Source organism: Grampus griseus, assembly GCF_964374135.1.
Source record: "Grampus griseus genome assembly, chromosome: 4".
Classification (NCBI taxonomy): domain Eukaryota; kingdom Metazoa; phylum Chordata; class Mammalia; order Artiodactyla; family Delphinidae; genus Grampus; species Grampus griseus.
In genome coordinates, this window is record NC_138997.1 from 6,805,880 (window position 1) to 6,819,500 (window position 13,621).

A 13,621-nucleotide genomic window follows, 5' to 3' on the forward strand; every position below is an offset into this window, starting at 1 on the left:
AATGACTCCTTGATTTTTTGACCCAGCTGTGTTTGGCAGAACGTGTCTTTGTTTTGTTTTGTTTCTATTAATTTATTTCTTTTATTTTTGGCTGCGTTGGGTCTTCATTGCTGTGCACGAGCTTTCTCTAGTTGCGGCGAGCGGGGGCTACTCTTCGTTGCGGTGCACGGGTTTCTCATTGCGGTTGCTTCTCTTGTTGCGGAGCACGGGCTCTAGAGCGCAGGCTTCAGTAGTTGTGGCACGCAGGCTCAGTAGTTGTGGCACACGGGCTTAGCTTCTCCGTGGCACGTGGGATCTTCCCGGACCGGGGATCGAACCCGTGTCCCCTGCGTTGGCAGGCAGATTTTTAACCACTGCGCCACCAGGGAAGCCCACCTAGCTTTGTTGATGACTGTGCTTTCTTGGATAAAGGCTTTATGCAGATCTTGGTTCTGAAGATTTGTGAGTGTTCACAGTGAATGCAAAAGTCACAAAGTGAAGTAATATAGTGGGTCAGGTTTGGATTAAACAAACTGCTTCTTTGGTGTTGGAGAAACTCATACATTCAATAGAGATTTTTAGAAATGAGACATTGCACTGCCCTACAGGGGCCATCCATGTTCACTAATTTAGAGGTCGCACATTGGGAATCTGTGAGCTGGTGGTGCCTTGCAGATGGGTTGGGTTTGGCAGGCACTGTGTGTTTTAAACTAGCATTCTAAAATCTGGAGCTTTCATGTGAAAGTTCAGATTTGTAGTTTCTCTTGAACCATTGAGCCTCTTAGCACCACTATGTCTTTATGGCAACCGCTGGCTGGATCTGAGTTGAGACCATCATCTATAAGTGATGCTGGCAGTTGTACCTGGTCTGTCTCATTTTTGTTATTTGCCATGCATTTGAGTTTAATTAGTTCCAAATGAACTTATTTAATTTAGAGATGAAACAAGTGAGGCTCAGGGAGGCTAAGTAAATTGGCCTCCACATGAACTCTTAAAAGAGTGGGCTGTCTACATTTTCTTGCAGAGTATCCCTAAGCCTGGTAGTCTGAACTCTGACTGGGATTAGGGGTACACTTTTTATTCTTTAATAGAGATTCTCTGGATCTCCCAGAACTAGAATATGACTTTTTAAATGATTTTTTAGAGTCATAGCTTTATATATAAATACATCCATACAGCTTTAAATATTACTTTGATGTTTATAAAGAAAGTGAGGAATTTCTTCTGCTAGTTACTCAATATTTTTAAATAAATGCTCAAGTGGGTATTTAAAAATATCTTAATATTTAACATTATTCAACTAATTTAATACTGTAACAGCTCTCACTTCACACACACACAGCACATGCACGCACACATGCACACAGTACTCTTCTTCTCCTCCTTCCCCTCCCCCTCTTCCTAAAATAATTGTATCACAATTCTTATTTAAATCATTATTTGACATTATGACAAGGTAAATATTCTTCATAGCTGAGCCAAGTAGCAGTTTCTTGTGTTGAATAATACTTACGTTTCTTTTGTTGAACAATATTTTGTTTTTGTCTGGACCTAGAAATTGTCTCCCTTTTCAAAGTACTTTCCCATGTACCCATCACTTATTCTTCCCAAGGTAGATGAGGCTATTAAAATAAATCATAATCTAGAATTGAACGTTCATTCACTCTTTTCACCAGTATGTATTAGGTTTATGGAACTCTAGTCATTTATATTTTAGATCAGCATATTATTACTTGTCTACTGTTTTGGAAAACCATTAATATAGTATAGTTTCAGGCAGGGTCTCTTTATCTTGGCACTGTTAACATCTTGGGCTGCATAATTTTCAGTTGTGAGGGCCGTCCTGTGCATCGTAGGACATTTAGCAGCATCCCTAACTTCTACCCATTGTATGTCAGTAGCAAGTCCCTCAATCCCCACCAGTTATGACAACCAAAAATGTCTTTAGACATGGCCAAGTGACCTTGGAGGGCACAGTCACCTGATTTAGAATTACTGTCTTAGTAGAAGGAACATGGTGCTTTGGGATTAGAAACACATGTATTTGAACTTGAACCCACATTTGCCATCCATGTAATCTTTGGAAAATTACTTAACCCTCTGAACCTCAGATTCCCCATCTGAAAATGGGGATAACGTCTGTGATGGTTAATTTTATGCGACAATTTGACTGGCCTGTGGGATGCCCGGGTATCTGGTTAAACATTATTTCTAGATGTGTCTGTGAAGGTGTTTCCAGAAGAGATTAGCATTTGAATCAGTAGACTGCATAAAGCTGATTGCCCTTCCAGTGCGGGTGGGCTTCATCAGTTCTGTTGAGGGCCAACAAAAAGTTGGAACAAGGGAGAATTTGCTCTCTCAGCCTCCCTGTGTGAGTGGGAACATTGGTCTTCTCCTGCCCTTGGTCTGGACCATATACCATCAGTTCCTGGTGCTCAGGCCTTCAGACTAGAACTGCACAGTTACATGAGATCACCATGCTTACTGGGTCTCCAGCTAGCAGAAGCCAAATTATGGAACCTTATCAGTGTATATAGTTGAATGAGCCAATTTCTTATAATCAGTCTCTCTCTATATATAAACATAAACACATATCTATTCCCTGCCACCCTGGAGAACCCCAATACAACATCTAATTCAGTTTTGTGAAGATTAGAAGAAATAGTATTTGTAAAAATGCCTGATACCTAGGAGATGCTCAATACATCTTTCTTCTTTCTTTTTTCATTTTCCATAAAAGTCAAATTGTGATTCTTAGCTAAACAACTTAGAGCCTCAGAAAATAATAGAATTTAATTTTTGCTGTGAGGTCAGAATAATTTTTCAGTGGACATTTAGAGTCTCTTTTGCCCACACATTTACCAAAGCTCCCTTTAACTTGAGGAGTCTTTCCTACATTCATCACAAATAACAATGGAATTAGGCTAAGACACCGTTACCACATTTCTTATAAATGGTAGCGACATAAAGAGGAAGCAAAAATCAGCAAAAGCATTGTGGGTTTTAAAACTAATTTCCTTCTGATTTTAGTTTTTATAGCACTATGTATAGCTAATTAAACTTGAGAAAATATTTCCCTTTGATTTGATCATAGGATCTCACAAATTCCCTTCACTTTCTTAACTCTAATGCAGCTGAATGAGTCAAAAAGAAACATGTGCCCAGTTGGCCAGAGCTTGCATCACTCATCTACTCTCTTATTCATTTATTGAGCACTTACTAGACACTGCCTAAGCACAGGGCTACATGGTTCCTGTCTGAAGAGTTACAAACGAGGAAGTCAAGTAAATCAGTGATTTAGTATCATGTGATGAGTATGTACATAATGCTGTGGAAATACAGGTAAGAAGCATTTACAGTTAGGTAGTTAATGTTGCTAACATTTACTGAGTCCTAAGGGCTTAAGTTACAGGCACTGTTCTGAGGGGTTTGCACATAGTAACTCTTTGAATCTTCCCAACAATTCTACAAGGTAGCACTTTATTTTCATCATTTTATTAGTAAGGAAACTAAGGTTAAGTAACGTGTTCAAGGTTACTCAGTTAAGTGGCAGAACCGACATTAGAGACCTAGCTGTTCGGTTTTATGTCCATGTTCCTAATCAGTACTCTCTACTGCCACTGTATAGAAAAGACTTTCAGAGGAGGGAGTTCTTAACCTGAGATCTGAAAAACCACTCAGTACTAGTTAGCTGTGTGAAAGATGGAAGGGCAATCTAGAGGGTGGAAACAGCATGGGGGAAGGTCCAGAGTCATAAGACAGCATATGTTTGAGTTGCTAGGGTGTTAGTGGGTGAAGCAGAGGGAGATAAGGCTCAAAACAAGGCAAGTCTCTGTGCATTAAACTAGGAATTTTAAGTTCCAGTTGAAAAGCTATGGGTCTTCAATGACTGTAAGTGGGGGAATGATATAATCAGATCTGAGTGTTAGAAAGGGTCCTTGGGACAGCGATGTGGGGGACAGATGAGTAGAAAGACTTACTAGGAGGAAATTGCAATATCAAGATGACAGGTGGTCAGAGCCTTAAATTTTGCCTCTGGTCTTGAGAACGGAAAAGAGGGGGATAGATCCAGCTTGTACTGGCTCATGAGAGCCAGTTGTTAAATTTCCAGGAATTTGGTGAGCTGGCTATTAAACAAAGCCATCACTGAAAATTAAAGTATATACACTTACAATTTAGTTATATTAAAAACAAAAGAAATAAATACTCAAAACTCATCATTTTATACTTATTTTACTACTTTTACTGCTACTACTCTCTTGAAGTTATTTATGCCTGTTGTATCTGTAGGTGGAAATACTATATAATGTGTGGTAATGCACTTCTCTTCCCAATTCTATTCAGTGATGTCACATTAGTAGCTTGAAATCAACCATGGTGGGAGGATTACACCATGGAAATCATCAAATGCTACTCATCCCCCACCCCCTGCAAAAGCTGGTAGCTAAACATTTGCCAGTATACCACTGGATAGTTATGAGAAATATTTAAAGCCGGAACAGATAAGACTCAATGTCAAATTGTATACTGTGGGAAGAAGCGAAGGACGAGTCTTGGGCTATCACATTTCTAATTTGGGCAACTGGGTAAAGGGTGGTGGTAATACAAGTATAAGGGATTATAAGAGTTTTAGAGGAAAGATGATGATTTGTTTTGGACTTGTTGGATTTGAGTAGAGATATACTTAAATGAATGGGTCTGGAGGTAAGCATAGAGTTTGGGGCTAAAGGTATAGTTTGAGTGTTTTTCGCATGAAAAGCTATACAGTGAGTAGAACAGAGGACAGGAGCCAGAACCCTGGTGAGTGAAGACCATTAGGTGCCATTAGAGGATGGGAAGAACTAAACACACAAAGGATGAGAGAAAGGAGAGTCGCATAAGAAAAAGAAAACATTAAATGTTACAGAGAGGTCAAAGTAAACAAGTCTAGAGATTCTCCACTGCATTTGGAAATGCAGAGGTTACTGGAGAGTTGAGGGAGTGTAGTTTTGGTGCAACAGTGTTGGTAGAGGCCAGTCTCCAGTGACTGGGGAGTAGATAGACAGTAATGGAGTGAAGACAGTGAGTGTAGACCACTCTTAAGATGGTTGGCCATGAAAGGAAAGAGAGTGAGATGGAGATGGTAGCTAAAGGGGAAATGCAGTCACAGGAAACTTTTACTTGTATTCAGATGTGGTCCTCCAAGTCTTTTCTATGCTGAGGGGGAAACATAAGTAATGAATGAGAAGATAGTTGGGAAGAGAGGAGACGTGGTAAATATCATGGCCTCCAGGGACCTGCACCTCCTGGGTTTCATACCCTGTGATTTTGCCCTTGGTTTTGTGACTAGTTCTGGCCAAAGGGACATTAGCAAGTAGGATGCCAGCAGAGACCTGGGAAGCACTTGCAAAGTGGGATTTGTCCTCCTGTGGAAGCCATCTTCCATGCTATAAAAATGCTCCGACTAGAGGCTGGTCCAGACCACTGAATGATAAGCAGCCACCTGAAGAGAACCCTGGAGGATGAGAAACCACAAGGGATGGTTCAGCCCCAGTTAAGCTCCCAGCTGGTTGGAGCCTCATGAGTGACTCCAGACAAAGTCAACAGAAGAATGACCCAGTTGAACTCAGTACAGATTGCAGAGTCATGTGCAAATAGGGGGACTGGTTTTAAGCCATTTAATTTGGGGCTGGATTGTTACGCAGTAATAGATAACTGAAATGGGGGAAAACAAAGAAGTTGCCTGAGTCATTGGGGAGGCAATATTGCACAGTGATTAAAGACGTAGGCTCTGAAATGGGACTTCCTGGACTCTAATACTTAATTTGCATAATCTTGGGTAAATTATTCAGCTTTTAGGAATCTCAGTTCTTTATCTGTAAAATCATGATGGACATTAAGTGAGGCAATAGACTCTCAGTAAGCCCTTGATAAATATTTGCTGGTCTCATATAAGCACAGGTGGAAGGTTTAACTTTGAAGAGAAGGAGACTCTTTGTTCTTCCAGACAAAAGGGAGGAAAAACTGTAAGGATACGTTGAGGTGAGGCCCCTAGAAATATCAGTCATTAAGTTGGGCTTAGTTACACCTTCCTCACATTTATAGAGCATTTCACAGTGTATAAAAGATTTTCTTGTATACTGTTTCACTTTATCCAACAAGAAAAGGAGGGTAGATAATATTTAGCTATAAAGAAACAGACGCTTGAAGAATATAAATTATTTGGCTAAATGTGCAAGACTTAAGAGGTGAGCAAGGACTAGAATGTTGCACTGTGGACTCAGAATCCAGGGTTCTCACATGGTCTCGCAGAACAGGCTGCAAACTAGAAATGAGAAGTCTGGCTTTGGGCCCTAGTACTGCCAAGTCCTAAATGCTACTTTGAGAAAATTACTTAATCTCTCCAAACTTCTTCTATAGAATGGGAATAACAATTCCAATGTCAAAGGGAGCCACTGAAGTAGGGAAGCTCTTTGCAAACTCTGAAATAACATACACGTGTAAGTGATTATTATTTCCATTGCTCTGCCTGGTGGCTGTCATCAATATTATCATTATAGCCATTTATGTCTTATATTTAGTGTGGTATAAGGGAAATGAATCTTTAGTGTTCCTCACTTTTTCTCCTCCCTCTTTTCATGTCTTCTTCCCCTTGGTGATATCAAGCTACCCAGGAGTCCTAGTTACAAACTATTTTCACATTTAGTTCACTCAATGAAACAAACGCACATGTCCTATATTCCACATATTTAAATTCTAGTTTTCTACATGCAATGAATCCATAGGTAGAAGATAAGAAAATGTCTAAGTTAATGTCTTTCTAGTCTGGGTAAGAGGTATCTTCAGATTGGCCTTAACCCAAAGGAGCTATAGAATGCTAATATTCTTGGCATAGCTGTGGAGAAGACATGAAGGCAGGATAAGTATAGGGTTTGTCATCTGAGCTTAGGTGGCCAGTTGTGCAGGATTTGGGGGAGTCAACCCCAACTTTTGCTGCATGGTCCCTGATTATTTACTGTGTCCCAGGTTGGAACTATTTTTTAGGGGTCTCATGTTTATTTCCATCCTGAAATCAAAAACAAAATTTAAAGACAGAATATGGTTATGTCATTTAGAATGTTTATAGCAAGTGGGGGGGGGGGACCTTCAAGATGCTAGAGGAGTAAGACATGGAGATCACCTTCCTCCCAACAAATACATCAGAAATACATCTACACGTGGAACAACTCCTATAGAACACCTACGGAATGCTGGCAGAAGACCTCAGACTTCCCCAAAGGCAAGAAACTCCCCACGTACCTGGGTAGGGCAAAAGAAAAAAGAGAAAACAGAGATAAAAGAATAGGGACAGGACCTGCACCAGTGGGAGGGAGCTGTGAAGGAGGAACAGTTTCCACACACCAGGAAGCCCCTTCAATGGCGGAGACAGGGGCTGGGCAGGGGGAGTCTTCCGAGCCATGGAGGAGAGCACGGCCACAGGGGTGTGGAGGGCAAAACGGAGAGATTCCTGCACAGAGGATTGGTGCCAACCAGCACTCACCAGCCCAAGAGGCTTGTCTGCTCACCCACCAGGGTGGGCAGGGGCTGGGAGCTGAGGCTTGGGCTTTGGTCCGATCCCAGGGAGAGGACTGGGGTTGGCGGCGTGAACACAGCCTGAAGGGGTTAGTGCACCATGGCTAGCTGGGAGGGAGTCCGGGAAAAAGTCTGGACATGCCTAAGAGGCAAGAGACCATTGTTTCGGGGTGCACGAGGAGAGGAGATTCCTTCCTTGTGTCCCCACAGAGGCAGAGCACAGCCTAAATGAGCTCCAGAGATGGGCATGAGCCACGGCTATGAGCTCAGACACCAGAGAGGGGCATGAAATGCTAAGGCTGCGGCTGCAGGCACCAAGAATCCTGTGTGCAAGCAGAGGTCATTGTCCACACCTCCCCTCCCAGGAGCCTGTGCAGCCCGCCACTGCCAGGGTCGCGTGATCCAGGGACAACTTCCCCAGGAGAACACATGGCACCCCTCAGGCTGGTGCAACTTCACGATGGCCTCTGACGCCTCAGGCTTGCCCTGCATTCCGTACCCCTCCTTCCCCCTGGCCTGAGTGAACCAGAGCCCTCTAATCAGCCGCTCCTTTAACCACATCGTGTCTGGGCGGGAACAGAAGCCTGAGGGCAACCTAGATGCAGAGGTGGGGCCAAATCCAAAGATGAACCCCAGGAACTATGCGAACAAAGAAGAGAAAGGGAAATCTCCCCCAGCAGCCTCAGGAGCAGCGGATTAAATCTCCATCATCAACTTGGTATACCCTGCATCTGTGGAATACATGAATAGACTTAAAATAAAGACTATTACAAGAGACAAAGAAGGACACTACATAATGATCAAGGGATCAATCCAAGAAGAAGATATAACAATTGTAAATATTTATGCACCCACCAGAGCAGCACCTCAATACATAAGGCAAATGCTAACAGCCGTAAAAGGGGAAATCAACAGTAACAGAATAATAGTAGGAGACTTTAGCACCCCACTTTCACCAATGGACAGATCAACCAAAATGAAAATAAATAAGGAAACACAATCTTTAAATGATACATTAAACAAGATGGACTTAACTGATATTTATAGGACGTTCCATCCAAGAACAACAGGATACACTCTTTTCTCAAGTGCTCATGGAACATTCTCCAGGATAGACCATATCTTGGGTCACAAATCAAGCCTTGGTAAATTTAAGGAAATTGAAATCGTATCAGGTATCTTTTCCAACCACAGCACTATGAGACTAGATATCAATCACAGGAAAAAAACTGTAAAAAATACAAACACATGGAGGCTAAACAATACTCTACAAATAACCAAGAGATCAATGAAGAAATCAAAGAGGAAATCCAAAAAAACCTAGAAACAAATGACAATGATAACATGATGACCCAAAACTTACGGGATGCAGCAAAAGAAGTTCTAAGAGGGAAGTTTATAGCAATAAAATCCTACCTCAAGAAACATCTCAAATAAACAATCTAACCTTACACCTAAAGCAATCAGAGAAAGGAGAACAAAAAAACCCCAAAGTTAGCAGAAGAAAAGAAATCATAAAGATCAGATCAGAAATAAATGAAGGAAATGATAGGAAAATCAATAAAACTAAAAGCTGGTTCTTTGAGAAGATAAAAAAAATTGATAAACCATTAGCCAGACTCATCAAGAAAAAAAGGGAGAAGACTCAAATAAAAAGAATTAGAGGATACCCAAAACCAGACAAGGACGTCACAAAGAAAGAAAACTACAAGCCATTATACTTATGAATATAGATGCAAAAATCCTCAACAAAATACTAGCAAACGGAATCCAACAGCACATTGAAAGGATCATACACCATGGTCAAGTGGGGTTTATCCCAGGAATGCAAGCATTCTTCAATATACAGAAATCAGTCAATGTGATACACCATATTAACAAACTGAAGGATAAAAACAATATGATAATCTGAATAGATGCAGAAAAAGCTTTCGACAAAATTCAACACCTATTTATGATAAAAACTCTCCAGAAAGTAGGCATAGAGGGAACTTACCTCAACATAATAAAGGCCATATACGACAAACCCACAGCCAACATCGTTCTCAATGGTGAAAAACTGAAACCATTTCCTCTAAAATCAGGAGCAAGACAAGGATGCCCAGGCTCACCACTATTATTCAACATAGTTTGAGAAGTTTTAGCCACAGCAATCAGAGAAAAAAAAGAAATAAAAGGAATCCAAATCATAAAAGAAGAAGTAAAGTTGTCACTGTTTGACAATGACATGATACTATACACAGAGAATCCTAAAGATGCTACCAGAAAACTATTAGAGCTATCAATGAATCTGGAAAAGTAGCAGGATATAAAATTAATGCACAGAAATCTCTTGCATTCCTATACACTAATGATGAAAAATCTGAAAGAGAAATTAAGGAAACACTTCCATTTACCATTGCAATAAAAAGAATCAAATATGTAGGAATAAACCTAACTAAAGAGACAGAAGACTTGTATGCAGAAAACTAAAAGACACTGATGAAAGAAGTTAAAGATGATACAAACAAACGGAGAGGTATACCATACTCTTGGATTGGAAGAATCAACATTGTGAAAATGACTATACTACTCAAAGCGATCTACAGATTCAGTGCAGTCCCTATCAAACTACCAATGGCAGTTTTCACAGAACTAGAACAAGAAATTTCACAATTTGTATGGAAATGCAAAAGACCCCGAATAGCTAAAGCAACCTTGAGAAAGAAAAATGGAGTTGGAGGAATCAGGCTCCCTGACTTCAGACTATACTACAAAGCTACAGTAATCAAGACAGTATGGTACTGGCACAAGAACAGAAAGATAGATCAATGGAACAGGATAGAAAGCCCAGAGATAAACCCACGCACGTATGGTCACGTTATTTTATTTATTTATTTATTTATTTTTTGTGGTACGCGGGCCTCTCACTGCTGTGGCCTCTCCCATTGTGGAGCACAGGCTCTGGAATGTGGGATCTTCCTGGACCGGGGAACGAACCCGTGTCCCCTGCATCGGCAGGCGGACTCTCAACCACTGTGCCACCAGTGAAGCCCTGGCCACCTTATTTTTGATAAAGGAGGCAAGAGTATACAATGGAGAAAAGACAGCCTATTCAATAAGTGGTGCTGGGAAAACTGGACAGCTACATGTAGAATAATGAAATTAGAACACTCCCTAACACCATACAGAAAAATAAACTCAAAATGGATTAAAGACCTAAATGTAAGGCCAGACACTATAAAACTCTAGAGGAAAACATAGGAAGAACACTCTTTGAAATAAATCACAGCAAGGTCCTTTTTGACCCACCTCCCAGAGAAATAGAAATAAAAAGAAAAAGAAACAGATGGGACCTAATGAAACTTAAAAGCTTTTGCACAGCAAAGGAAACCATAAACAAGACCAAAAGACAACCCTCAGAATGGGAGAAAATATTTTCAAATGAAGCAACTGACAAAGGATTATCTCCAAAATATACAAGCAGCTCATGCAGCTCAATATCAAAAAAACAAACAATCCAATCCAAAAATGGCCAGAAGACCTAAATAGACATTTCCTGAAAGAAGATATACAGATGGCCAACAAACACATGAAAGGATGCTCAACATCACTAATCATTAGAGAAATGCAAATCAAAAGTACAATGAGGTATCACCTCACATCACTCAGAATAGCTATCATCAAAAAATCTACAAACAATAAAAGCTAGAGAGGGTGTGGAGAAAAGGGAACCCTCTTGCACTGTTGGTAGGAATGTAAATTGATACAGCCACTATGGAGAACAGTATGGAGGTTCCTTAAATAACTAAAAATAGGACTACCATAACGACCCAGCAATCCCACTACTGGGCATATACCCTGAGAAAACCATAATTCAAAAAGAGACATGTACCACAATGTTCACTGCAGCACTATGTACAATAGCCAGGACATGGAAGCAACCTAGGTGTCCATCGACAGATGGATGGATGAAGAGGATGTGGCACATATATGCAATGGAATATTACTCAGCCTTAAAGAGAAATGAAGTTGAGTTATTTGTAGTGAGGTTGGTGGACCTAGAGTCTGTCATACAGAGTGAAGTAAGTCAGAAAGAGAAAAACAAATACTGTATGCCAACACATATATATGGAATCTAAAAAAAAAAAAAATGTTCGATGAACCTAGGGGCAGGACAGGAATAAAGACTCAGACCTAGAGAATGGACTTGAGGACACAGGGAGGCAGAAGGGTAAGCTGGGACGAAGTGCAATAGTAGCATTGACATATATATACAATACCAAATATAAAATAGATTGCTATTGGGAAGCAGCTACCTAGCACAGGGAGATCAGCTCCGTGCTTTGTGACTACCTAGAAGGGTGGGATAGGGAGGGTGGGAGGGAGATGCAAGAGGAAGGAGATATGGGGATATATGTATACATATAGCTGTTTCACTTTGTTATACAGCAAAAAGTAACACTGTAAAGCAATTATACTCCAATAAAGATGTTAAAACAAGCAAACAAACAAAAATACAGAATGATCCAAGTAGGAAACCACTTCAAGTTTTAATTGTAAAGCAGATGCCTGTGTTGTAGTTTTAGAGATAGGACCTTGTGGAACAATCCAGTATCTATTTAGAATGTAGAAGACCTTGAGTTCTTCTGCTGTGTTCCAATTTGTCCTTCAGACCAGTCACTGGGCATTTTTATCTAACTGAGCTCATTGTATTTGATCACTGTCACACACTGATCAAAAATAATTTCACAGCCTTTAGCTTCTTATTTTAAGAACCGAACAAATGCGCTGATTTGTATGAATAAGACAGAGTGGAGAACTTTCCTGGGAAACAAGACACTTTTGAAAACAACTGTCAAACTGAAGACTACAGGAGTCTTAATTAGCTGATGCTTGCAAAATACTTCGAAAATGAAACCCATGGTGTTCTTGCTAAGTATGATGAATACCATTTATTCTTGGATAAGTAAAACGTCATATATTTTGAGACATTTGAATTTGTGTGCGCTCTCTACAAGATGCAGATTGTTATTTTTGCAGAAAAAGCAAATGAAACTCTATATGAAAAATGCAGAAGTGAGACAAATTTTTGAATAGAGTTATTATTCTTGAAGATGTAAATATGCAGTGGTGATGTGAAATTAGATGAATATTATTTTTCCTAAATGTGTGAGCCGATTCAAAGGCAGCAGTATAGCTGAAAGAACACGTGGTATGAAATTGGAAGATCTAAGTACAGACTTGAACTACTTTTTACCAGCAGAGAGACCAGTCAAGTCACTGGTTTCTTCATCTACAAAACAGGAAAAATAATAGTAGCTTTCCTACTTATCTTCTAGGGTTGTTTTGAGACTCAAATGTGATCAGATAGTCATGTGATAATTTTATTAGCTGTCAATATGAAATGAAAGATATTATTTCTTTGAAACATTGATAAGGCACAAAATGGCTTAATAACCCTAATAAGTAATAATCCACAGAGACTCTAATTCATCCTTTTACTTACAGTTCTTAAGTTATTTCTTTCTTACCTTTGTCCCATTGTTTCTTTCCATGGGTCTAGAGAGGTTAAAGGTGAGAGATGGTGGGGAAATTCAAGGAGAGCCTTTTCCTTCTCTTAGGAACGAAGTGTCTCATTACCAAACTTTTAGGAGAACCTTATCTGGAATTTTAAAAGATGACTGCTAGACTCCATTTTTTAGGTATGGCCTTTCTAGGGAGGCCCAGGATTTAGAATTTCAAATGCCTGCAGTTCTTCTACTCGCTGGCCCATATACCATCAAAACGATTATCCAGATGAAACGTTTGACATGGCAGAAATAGGTCTTCCATTAAGAACTAAACACCCACGAATGTCAATTCTCTTCTAGCTCATGCGAATAGTTGTCTTGACAGTTTCTAACATTTTTCATTTAACATGTATAAACAGTATGGTAAAGTAAAGATGCCTATCAATTCTTTGCTGTTCCTCCCATTGAGAGGTGAAGTTGAATTCTCCTCCCCTTGAATCCGGACTGGCCTTAGTGACTTACCTGACCGAACAATTGAGGCGGAATTGATGTTCTGGGACTTTGGAGGTTAGCTCATAAGAGGCCTTGGACTTTTGACC

General features: G+C 40.2%; 1 protein-coding gene across 1 annotated transcript in view; it reads right to left on the bottom strand.

Moving 5' to 3' along the window:
- The window catches only part of SPARCL1 (SPARC like 1), a 53,991-nt gene that overhangs the window by 25,235 nt on the left and 15,135 nt on the right, over positions 1–13,621 (bottom strand). The gene's annotated exons all lie outside the window — the stretch shown is intronic.